Source organism: Antechinus flavipes, chromosome 3, assembly GCF_016432865.1.
Source record: "Antechinus flavipes isolate AdamAnt ecotype Samford, QLD, Australia chromosome 3, AdamAnt_v2, whole genome shotgun sequence".
Classification (NCBI taxonomy): domain Eukaryota; kingdom Metazoa; phylum Chordata; class Mammalia; order Dasyuromorphia; family Dasyuridae; genus Antechinus; species Antechinus flavipes.
Genome location: NC_067400.1, coordinates 371,826,332 through 371,839,051, shown reverse-complemented (window position 1 = coordinate 371,839,051; position 12,720 = coordinate 371,826,332). Strand labels below are relative to the sequence as shown.

The window sequence follows — 12,720 nt, the reverse complement described above, 5'->3', positions numbered from 1 at the left end:
AAAATGTTTCACTTTTTTTTTTTTTCACCTCCTCCTTGTTTGCTTCAGGAATACTTTTTGCACAGTAAAATTCAGTCTCTCAATAATACCACTGCCTACAACCTGCTCCTCTATCAAAGATCTGGGGTCTTTACCCTCTTCAGTATCACTTGTTATGCTTATTAGTATAAATTTTTTCATATAAATATTTTGTATATGATTTTATCTTTGATTCAGTCATTATTTAGGATATCAACCTTTTCTATGTGTGTGTGTATGTTCACTTTCCATTGTTGATTACTGTTTTATTGACTTAGATTTGTAAATGGTATTTTAAAGATCTGACTTTATATACTTGTTTATGTATCACTTTATTGTTAAGGTATTATCAGTTTTGTAAAATTACTCTTCATGATTCACTTTGTATATGTTTTACTTGTTTCTGTTTTACTTTTGTTTTCTATAGACATTAAAATATTGGGTTATGTCCTCAAATCTCTTTTTTTTTTTTTTATGGGTTAATGTAGTTATAGACATTCAAAGTCAGCAACTCTTGGCAACTAATTGGGCATGGTGAGTTGAGTGAGATTTAAAGAGTAACTGAGATGGTGAATTAAGGAATGGAAAGAAAGGAAGTTGGGAAGAGGAGTAGGTTTTGAGGGGTGGAAATGAGTTCTGTTTTGAGAAATGTATTTGAGAGCTCTATGAGATATTCTTTAGGAAATATTTAGTGGTCAGTTTGGCTATGGTACTGGAACTCAGAAGAGAAACTATGGGTAGATATTATAATTGTATCTATGAGAGCTGATGAGATCACCAGAGAGAGTGTATAGAGACAGAAGAGAAATGGATTCAAGATAACTCACAGTTAGGAATTAGAATGAGAAGGATTATCTAATAATGGAAGATGAGAAGGCTGGCCAAGCACTTCAAAACCAATCTGATTCTCATTGGTCACCAATGAGTCCTAAGCTAAGCCCCATTTGGTCATTATTTGGGTCCTGATTGACTCAGATTATCTCTTTGATGTCATTTTTCTCTTCAAAAACATTTAATATATTCAAAAAATGTTTTCTGTAGAATGTAATGCAAAGTCATTGGACTGGTATTTGGGTTCCTCTTTGGTAAAGCTTACATTTATTCACTCATTCATCAGTTAAATCAACATTTAACTGATGCCTAGCACTCTGAATATAGAAATAAAAAAAATAAACATAGTCAGGGAATTTCAACCTTAATAAAATGAAGCTAAAGAAGAATTAATGCAAAAATAAATATGATAAAAAGGGATAGTGAAGCGCATTGAAAGGAGAGGTCCAAAAAAATATTCTGGACCCTTTGGAATATCCTTTTATCTAGAAGAGGAAATAACTTAATGGATGATATTATTCCTTTATTGATCTTTAAGAAATCTAATGACTTCGATAGATAAAGGGGAAGAGAACTCCTTTCTGATACTGGGAAGGTCTTAGCCAAGACCCAGGGACAGGAGAGGGGAGAATGAGAAGTTCTTTTTGTGTGGAGAGTAAGATGTATAAAGGGGACTTGTCATTGTCTAGCCATTTCCTACTCTTTATAACCCTGTAGACAATATTGTCCATTGGGTTTTCTTGACAATGATACTAGAGTAGTTTGCCATTTCCCTAAGGCTAACTGTTGTTATTATTGTCAAACAGAGATTAAGCAATTTACAATGCCATCCAGTAGTAAGTGCCTGAATCATTTAAATCTTCCCCAGAAAGCACAGTTAAGTGGAGTAGTGGATAGACCCCAATGCCCAGATTTAGGAAGGTCTGAGTTCAAATGTGATATTTACTAGTTGTGTCATCCTGGGCACATCACTTAAACCTGTTTGCCTCATTTTCCTTATATGTAAATTGAGACGGAAAAGGAAATGGAAAAACATTCTAGTATCTTTGCCAAGAAAATCCCAAATAGCATCACCAAAAGTTAAGACGTGACTGATTAACAACAGGTGACCATGGGCAAATTTCAATGTCCTCAGGCAACTCTTTGGAGATCTCTGCACTAATATTATCACAGATCTGGATAAAAGCAAAAACTATTCAGAATGCCTGATGCAGTACTTTGCATGTAGTAGGTGCATAATGTTTTTTTTAAGCAAATGGAAGAGCTTAGAACCCTCTCCCTTGTGCTTGATGCTATCTTCTTTAAATTATGAAAAATTCAGCTCTTAAGGTTACAGTTTTCTGAAACTTCTAGTTTTGTGGCTGAGAGTCAGAGATTTAAATCATTTATATTTGGTAAAAATAAAATAACATCAGGGCTGTTAAGTTCAGAATTAAATTTAGGTGCAAAATGAGAAAATGAATTTTAATGTAGGGTAGTGGAGAGATGTAGATATAATTTCTTATGAAAGCTAGGCATTTCTCAGCCCATTTACTCTTTCATAAAGGGGAATAATTTAATTTCTGTTAATAGTATGTATCGCAAAGGGTCAGTAATATCTAGACAAGATTAGAAAACATGACCTAAGCAAGCACACTTGATCCCTGCTCCCAAAGGTTACTCTTTCCATGCACTTGGTGGTTAAAAAAAAAAAAAAAGTAACAATAGAAAGCTTACAATTTTAACTATGCTGGTTTGAGATCATCCCTTTTCATATATTGGCAAGGTCCATTTGTTACCTTCCAACTACCATAAATTTTTCTAAATACTCAGTGTTACAAACATAAAAAATTGCATAAAAGACCAAATTCATGGAGATTTTTTATATGTTGTAAGTTTGTATATTTTCTTATTGAATCACTATGAAAATGAAATTCCATGAATCTGAGATATCTAAATATAGTAATTTAGTAATAGTATAGACAATATTTCCCTGGGTCTCCCCTTTAAAAAAAATTATTGAATTCCTTCTTGTATTTCCCATATTTGTTCACCTGAAAATGTATTCTATCACGCTTGTTCTCTTAAATCCAAGGATTTTTTGTTCCTTTTACTACTCTCTTGTGGCATAGTATCTAGTCATGGCTTCACAGAGTTGACTATTACATAACATCTCTGAGAGCATCTAAGTCCCCTTTACCAAAAACTTATAGAAATTCCTAACTGTACTCACCTTCTTCAAATACAGTACATGTGCATCTTTAGTGTTAGATGCTCACCATGGTTATTGATAGTAAACACAATGTAATGCCAGAGAAACTGAAGCAAGACAGAGATTGGTTTTAATCTTTTTAATTTGGAGAGTATTTTTAGTCTATCTGGCCAGATGAGACTCATGTCCATAAGACATTCAGCATTGAGGAACTGAGGTAAGGAACTTTCATTGCGAACTGGGGATTGCAAACAGAATAACCTGAGTATACAATGTTATAGAGGAAACAAAGGCAGATAAGGAGAGCAGGGACACTGAATGAATGGACAAGCCATAATTCCAGGAAAGGATTATAACTTAATCCTGAGGATGAGGGTCAAGATAAGAAGGTCAAGGACAGGAGACAATGAGAAGAGGAGCAGTGCTCAAATGGAGGGGGAATTATCCTTGCAAGGATCAAGATAATGCATCTGGATTTTATGATACACTGGAATGTAAAGTGGCCAGAGCTTCAGAGTTTTTCCTGACTCAGTTCAGTGTAATGCTAGAGAAACCAAGGCAAGATAGAGATCAGAGAGTATTTAATATTTTATTTGAAAGGGAGAGATTTACTGGGACCAAATGGATCCATGGTTTGGTCCCAGGGCTGAATGAGACTATCGTCTCCAAGAATCTAGCAAACAATGTGAGTTCTCAATGACATATGTACACGTGTCTTAGACACAGTGGGTAGACTTAAGCAGGGCTGGAGTCAGGGTGCTGAGAGCCGAATGGGACTGACAAGGTGGGGGGAGTCACCGGAAATGGGGGAGGCATCTTAGAGATGGGGAGAGGCATCTTGATAAGATGGTATCTGATATTTTGATAGCTTGGGATGGAGAGAGGCATTCTGATATTCTAAAACATAAGATCTTTTATCCTTATCAAATATTCTGATGATTAAGAGGGAAGGGTGGTTTTGCAGGATTGAGCAGAACAATTAGAAACTGAGGCAGGACAATTTAGGGTAACCAAGGCAGAACAATTTAGGGAAACTGAGTCAGAATAATTAGGGAAACTGAGTCAAGGTAATAAAAGAGAACTGTGGCACAACATTCCACACTCTCTCTTTTCTGAATATTCAAATCATTGAATTATCTTCCTCTAGAAGGTTTTAGCACCATAATTTTGAACCAACCCTATGTAAAGCAAATAAACCAAACTAAAACTAGAAAAATGCAAGGACTTATGGCAAAGACAAGTCTCTCCCTGATAACTCCAGAGTTAATCAGCAATACACAAAGGCTCTCTGTTGAGGAGCATCTCAGCCAGAGAATCCAGTTTGAGATGGACAGTTCACTGTGAGTTAGGTCTGTGGTCATTTGTGCATTTAACTCAGCCTGTGCTTATATGGGGAGTAGCAGTGCTCAAGACAGTCCTGCTGCTCATCCTAAAAGAGCACCCCAAGTCTGTCAGGGACTCCAAAAGGGAAAAAAAGTGGGGACCTTTTCAATAGAACAGGAACTGCTACTAGGATCCAGATTTCTGAGGAGAGTATGCACAGTTAGACCATGGCAGGCATTTCTGAACTATTAGAGGCCTGATACCAAATCTTTGCAAGGTCCTTTGAAAATGCTAAAATACTAATTAAGGAACTAGGGTTACAGGAGTGGAGAAACAGATCAGAGAGACTGCCAGTGTCAGGACAGGTATCTGATTTCTGGTTGTTTCTAAAAAATAATCCCCAAAACTGAGTCTGCCAGAGCAATTCCAACAGAATAAGGGATTTTAAAGTTAAAACATAACCAGCAAATCATAGTCCAATAATTTTAAGCAAAGGGTAAAAACAAAAAGGACTGTTTAAATAATTTCCAACTCAATCTAACCTAATGAGAGAGGGGGCAAGGCAGAAATTCCTTAGAAAAATACATCAGTTTCCCTAATTTCCTAACCAGTTTCTTCCTCTCTCTTTTTTTTTTTTTTTTCACAGAAAGGAATTATCAAATGACCATTCCATATATAAATCCCAAGAGTGAATATTCTGATGATTAAGAGGGAGGGGTGATTTTGCAGTATTGAGCAGAACAATTAGAAACCGAGGCAGGACAATTTAGGGTAACCAAGGCAGAACAATTAGGGAAACTGAGTCAGGATCATTAGGGAAACTGAGTCAGGATAATAAAAGAAAACTGTGGCATAACACCAGTCCTAATGGTATGGAATGGAGGAGTATAGGTGTAGGAAGCCCCTTCTATGTAATGCTCTAGTCTTTCTTTCCCTCTCATCCTTTAATCCATTATTTATTCAGGGGGGCTTTCTCCCAAGGACTATGTTCTAAGTGAACATAAAAATATCTGGTAACAGTTTAATGGATTAAATGGATTAAGATTCCTAATAGCTTTTGTTTTTGTTTTATTTTAGTGGGACAACGGATGAAAAAACATTGTGGTTTTCTAATAGTAAATGAAAATTTAAGCAACCTGGGATACTGGTGAGAATGGCTTTTGGGGAACAATGCCTGTGCCAGGTGTGTCTTTCAAAGCACAGTACAAGAGCAAATTCTATCTATAGATAAGGCCTGTTATGCCACATTTCAGCAACTAGTCAATCAATGAGGGTTTATTAAATGCCTGCTAAGTGCCAGGCACTGTGCTAAATGCCAAAGATTCAAAAAAGAGGCAAAAGATAATCTTTACCCTCAAGGAGTCTCCAATCTAATGGAAGTCAAGAAAATTTTAATAAAATATTGTACATATTCTTTCAGCAAAGATAATTGTGTTGAGACATATCAGTCTCATGTGCTATAAAAACCACATTAGCCCCTTCTTCACTAAAAGATATATATTTTCATTTTTTTAGGTTTTTTTTTTCATTCCTATTGAGAGAAAAAATAATAGCATGATATAATGGAAAGTAAAGTAAATTCTGAATCAGGAAATTTAGATCCTTTCCTGATTCTGCCACCAAACTATGTCAAGCAGTATGTTTCTGTTTCTCTCTTTCTGCATAAGTAAAATAATAACATTGGAATTAATGACCTCAAAAGCCCTTTCCAATATTAAAATTATATGAGACTATTAAAGTCAAGAGTATATATTTCTCTATACAGGGTTACTCTTGTTAACACGTTTACTAAAATGAATATTTTTCTGTCAGTCATTCAACAAACATTTATTATGCATTTGATAAAACAAAGAAAGATAATTTCTACCCTCAAGGAGCTTACATTCTAATTAGGGAAGAAAACAAATAAAAGGGAAACTAAACGTGGGGCTATTTCCCTCAATGTGGGGGATGGGCAGGGAATAAATATAAATACTGGATTTATTTCTCATTTTAAATGAAATATCAGAGTGAATTCCACCATCTAACATTGAAATTTTCTAAGTTTGGTTTTGTTTGTTTGTCTTGTTCTTTTCCTGAGTTCTGGCTGAACCTTTGTCCTAACTTTGTTTTTGTTATCTCCTTCTTTCCAAGTATAGGTTTCTGAATTCTATCCTTTGAGGCTTAAACCTCTGGCACAAGTCTAAGGAAAAGTGTCTAAGGGCTCCTGGGGTGCTTTAAGTGTTATATAAAGCAACTAATGAGTCTGGATTTTCTAAATTGGTTTAGGGGATTGTAATGATGATAGTAGAAAAATAAAACCAATTTTTGACGAATAAAACTTTTTAGTATAGATTAATACATGGGTGTACATAAACACACACACACACACGATTTTGACTAGTCTTCACTGGGTAGGGAAATTCCAGTTTGGAAAAATCCCTCTTCTGGTATTGATTAGCAACTACTTTGTAATTTAATTCATGAGAGTATTATAGGACATGGAGAGATTGAATGAATTGTCCAAAATCACTTAGCCATTATCTCTCAGAAGTTGGATTTCTGTCATTGTAGCATAAAGGATAAACCACCAGCTCCAGAATCAGGAAAATCTTGGCTTAAGTCCTACTCCAGCATATACTAGCTTTTTTACTTTGGGCAAGTCATTTATCATTGTCCAGGCTACTCTCAAGAATTATAAATCACAGAGTAACTATTAATCTGTACCAGTGGTAAGATTTTCCAAAAAGTGTATATTTTAGAGCAAGGTAGTTAGATAGAATGGTGGATAGAGCATCCAGCCTGGAGTCAGGAAAAACTGAGTTCAAATCCAATCTCAAACACTTACTATCTGTGTGATCATAGGATAGATATTTAATCCTGTTTGCCTCAATTTCCTAATCTCTCAAATGGGAATAATAATAGCATTTATCTTTGTTAGGATTGTTAGGATCAAATGAGATGATAATTATAAATCACTAAGCATAGAGTCTAGCATATAATAAACACTGTATAAATGTTAGCTGGTATTATAGAGGGAGTTTCCTTACTAGAGATCCCCATGCCAATGAAATCCCAGGCCTGGCCCCAAGATAGTAATTAAATATTCATACATATATGCATATATTCATTTGATTAAGAAATGTTAGAGCAAAAATCCTTAACCTGAGATTCTTATGACTTTGTTTTAAAAAAAAGTCCTTAAAAAATAATTAGATGATGACAATTCAGCATAATTGGTTTCTTTTCTTAGCCTATGTTTTTACTATATGCATGCAGGCCATTAATCTGAGGATTTCATAGGTTTCCCAAGAAGTCTAAAACATATACACACAAAATTTTAAGAACACAGAGTATAAGTTACATTAAAATAAAAGTGAAGAAGTATTCATTAATCAATGTGGGTGTCTCAAAAGGTGTCATAACAGTAGACATCTAAGCTGGGTGTTGAAGGATGGATAAAATGCCAAGCAGAAATAGGGGTGATGGCTAAGAAACACTAAGATTAAAGAGTTGATGAGGGCAAAGGAACTAAGGCAGCTCCTTATGATCCACCTTTATTCTAGAAAACAAAACAAAACATGTGTTTGTCCTATAAAGTTTGGAAATCGAGTGCTTTATCTCCAAAATAAATGTGAACATAGTTTTCCTCATAAAAATAGTTTACTATTGAATAAGGACCCCACTTTCTATAGCACAGCTGTCCCAGTCTTCCCTCCCCCCCGTTATTAATGCTTATCCTCTGAGATTACATTTACAATGCACATCTCTTATATGTTCATGCTTATTTATGTTGTAATTTTTGCCCCACTCCATACCCTTCCTTTATTTGAATAGTAAACTCATTGAGCAAAGGGACCTTTTCTCCCAGCTACCTCATCATCTTCATTTGTATCCACAATAATTACTGTTATGCTTGGCACATAATAAGAGCTTAATAAATGCTTATTGATTAAGTTTATTTCTATTTATAATTATGGTAATTACACATATGATTGGATTATGAGAATCCATGAATTCAACAGGATTGAAGATGTTGGAGATATTTCCTCCATCTACACAGGTCACACCCCTTTCAATGATTTAATAAACAAATGCTTTTATTTGTAGATGAATGATATAAAAGAGGGAGAAAAAGAGTTATGATCATTACAAAGGGCTTGTGGAAAGGGATGCCAAACTCATGCTTCCTAGGATCAGAGTCAGTAAGTAGGAAGAAGAATGACGTTGAGGTGAGAAGACACAAGGAAGCATTTAGGAGAATCATTCCTAGATTATGGAATGAAGTATGGGGTTTGAAGTATGAAATGAAGGAATACAATACAACAGACTGAGAACTGGAAGAGACCGTGGAGCACATCTGGTGCTTGTCAGATCAACAATTCTCAGTCCTTTGGCTAAAATCAAAAAAACTTGGCTTATCACAAAATAAATGCATTCATGCCATAGATAGGAGGATTTTCTCATATCAAAAGCATGTACATTTATAAAAAGTAAAAGTGTGCTACCTTTTCACCCTTTCTCCTTTCATCTTAGGCCTTAGGCAGTCATTTACTTTTTTCACTCATAGTCAATCTTTCCTACTATCTTCCAACTACCCACCTAATATCTCTGCTTCAGTCAAGCTTCATATCTAGTTTTACCTTCTTTACTCTCAAACACCATGATTTATTATAACTGAATGTGAACTCTGCATGAATGTACAACATGAAGACAAGATTAGTAATGATACTTACATTCTTATAAGTCTTTGGAAAGATTTGACTCCTCTTTTTCCCATGCCCTATATATCTAATCAATCAGCAAGCTCCATTAACTGCCCTTCATAGGGTTTCTTATGAAAACCATGTTCATCCATCTTCTTTCCCCCTTCCCCCAATATCCCTCTCCTTTATCCCAGTTCAGGCTCTTATTATTTCAGACTAGGATATAACTAGTCTCCTAAGTGGTCTATTTATCTTTCTCCACTCCTAATTCCTTCTGAGTAGACATCCAGTTTGATCTTTGTAAAACACAATTTTGGACATGTCCTATACAGATATTCCTCCTGAGGGACCTTCTCATTGACTCCAGAATAAAGTTCAGGCTCCTTCCATAGTCTGGCTGTACTCTTAAGAGACAATATGCATGAAACAGTGGAAAGATCATTGAATTTGAAATCAAAAGATCTGAAATGAAATCTTCCCCAATCACTGTCAGTTACTCAACTAGGGTCCCATCCCATAGCTTTCTAGACCATTGATTCTCAAACTGTTTGTTTATATACTCTCAAAAATTACTGAGGAATCCCCTGTTTTTGTTCATGTGCATCTATCAAAACTTGTTGCATTATACATTTAAAGCATTGTTATACAAATAGTTTTAGCCTCAAAAAAATTTTGGGAAGACTTATATGAAATGATGCAAAGGGAAGTAGGCAGAACTAAAAGAACATTGTATTCAGTAAAAGCAATATTGAGCACTGATCAACTCTGAATGAATCAGCTATTGTCAGTAATACAATGATCCAAGACAATTCCAAAGGACTTGTGATGAAAAATGTTATCTCTCTCCAGAGAAAGAACTGATGGAATTAGAATCCAAATCAAAGAATACTTTTTAAAAATTTCTTCTTCTTGGTTTTTTTTGTTTTGTTTTGTTTTGTTTTTTCCCTTTTTTTTTTTTTTTTTTTTTTGGTGTGTGTGAGTAGAGGTGGATCTGTGTTTTCTCTTGCATCATGGCTAATATGAATACACACACACACATACATACATATATTGCATGGTTCTCCATGTATAATCTATATCAAATTGCTTTTCTGAGGGAAAGGAGTAAGCAAATTTGGGACTCAAAATTTTAAAAATTTTAAATTTTAAAATTTACATGTAATTGAGAAAAATAAAATAGAAAAAAAAAAAAAAAAGGAAAAAGATAACCCCCCCTAAAAGAGTCTTAGGGACATGGAGCGTTTCCTGGATCACACTGTGAGAACCATTCTTGTTTATGTTGTTGTTGTTAGGGTTTTCTTGGCAGGAATACTGGAATGATATGCCATTTCCTTCTCCAGTTCAATTTTACAAATGAGACAATCAGGGTTAACTGACTTAGCCAGGGTCACACAACTAGTAAATGAACGAGGTCACATTTGAAATCACAAATATAAGTTTTTCTGACTCTACCACATGAGAACCAGAATTTTAGACCAAAACTACCTGCTCTGACCAACAGTTCCCTTTCTTTTGTTTCTTTGAATAGAATGAAGACAGAGACTGTCTCATTTTTGTATTTGTATCTTCAACTCTTTGTACCAGGTTCTTGGCACATAGGAAGGATTTAATCAATGCTTTATTATCATCATCATCATCATTTGCTTTTTTTATGTGATTTTGGACAAGTCAACATAACTCATCTGTAGAGTAAGAACATTGCTTCTTCCAATTCTCAGTCTGTAGTACTGTATTCCTTCATTTTCTACTTCAAAACCCCATATTTCATTCCACAATCTAAGGATGATTCCCCAAATGCCTCCTTCTGTATTCTCACCTCTGGTTGTTCCTCCTCTTACCTGATCCTAGATAGTACAAGTTTGGCATCTTCCTCCACAAGCCTTTTGCAAATATCATAACTCTTTCTATCCCTCCTTTAAGTGGCTTTAGTACTTTTTATCTATACAACATCTTAGAAAGTTTTTATATATTGTCTTGAATTGTTAGCCATTTTTAAAATTTGAGTATAGCTTGTTTTCCCAACTAGCTTCTAAGGTCTCTGAGACACAGAGCCTTGAAATAGAAAGACCACCAGCACTGGAATCAAAGGATCTCAGTTTAAATCTCAGTTGCTACTGTGTGACCTTGAGCAAGTTCTTTAACCTGTTTAGCCCTCAATTTCCTCATCTGCAAAATCCAGCTATAAATCTATTACCCTATTAGGGGCTCACTGATATCTACTGTCTACTAATTTAAAGAATTGTAAATCACCAGCATCTGTGCAGTTGAAACTTCATGAAGCATAAATTAGGGTAATTGTGGGTTTACAGATATATCTGTAAATTTAACCAAAAATGTCTGGTGAATTCTGTTTTGCCTGAAGTCCATCTACATATGTGTGTGTATGTATGTATGTGTGTGTGTGTGTGTGTGTATACACAGAGAGACATATATGTATACATGCATTGATTTTAAGATTATGTATTTATGCACTTATGTACACACACATATATATATATGGACGAATGGAGAAAAAAGATAAAGATTCTTCAAGTAAGAACTTAATTTGTTTGAATATTTTCTAAATTTTACTAATTTGACTTCTTTGAAGTTAGATAACTTATAATGCTAACTGACCATATCAAGTAAAATATAAAAATAATAACAATACATCTTTAAAACTTTTAGAGAACAATAAAATATGATATAGTTTTGTTTTGTGCTTAATATACATTCAATTTTAATTATTCTGTGATGAGATATATGCATGGGCATATATATATATATATATATTTTTTTTTTACATATAACATCTATCTTTTCATGTCAGCTCTTTTGTCATATATGTATCTTTCTGACATTTTAAATATTAGAAAATACTCAATTCCTAATGCTATATACCAAAATAGAGTTCATCTAAGAAAGTAAGAAAAGATTTTTTTATGCTACCTCTGCTTTTCTTGGGTATAGAGAACTCTCTCACCTTCTACCTGTTTTAGAGTCTTAGAGAATTGCCAATGGCACTGAGAAGATTACTAAATTGCCTAAATTCCTTCAGCTAGTATGTGTCAAAGGGAATACTTGAATTCTGGTCATCCTGATTAGTAGAAGCTAGTTTCCACTTCCTGATGCATCTAATGAGGGTTCTGAAAGTTTTTTAAAAGAAAATTATTTTTTAGTAACAGCTATTAATAAGTAAGTTTACATAATACAGTACTCAAGAAAAAGCTAAGGTATGCTCATAGAATTCCACAGAACAAGAACAAGAACCTTGAAAAATCATTTTGTTCAGCCCCCTTTGGCTGAGGAAACTGAAATCCAAACTTCCCTGGGTTCCATAGCCAGTTAGTGGCAGAGACCAGGTCTTCTCATCCCCAGCCCTTTCTATCAAACTGAAACTGATTCAAAGATCCTCTTAGTTGTCTTTTCAGATTTTTAAAAATATGAAATTATCTTAAATTCTTCTTTTGTTGTTCAACTTACCAAATTTCATTTTCTGTACTTAAACAAATTATCTTGCCTACCTATGTAAGTATTCTTATTCACACAAGAATTTCACTGGTATTGATGAAAATAGAAATCTACTACTTTAAAGACTGATTTCCCACAGCCGTCACTATCAGTATCTTTGAATTTTCCACATTTTAAGCCGCCTGCCATGATATTGACAGGCATCTGATTGTGTTGCTTAGT

General features: G+C 34.6%; 1 protein-coding gene across 7 annotated transcripts in view; it reads left to right on the top strand.

Annotated features, from left to right (window-relative positions):
• The window catches only part of GTDC1 (glycosyltransferase like domain containing 1), a 544,967-nt gene that overhangs the window by 290,528 nt on the left and 241,719 nt on the right, over positions 1-12,720 (top strand). The gene's annotated exons all lie outside the window — the stretch shown is intronic.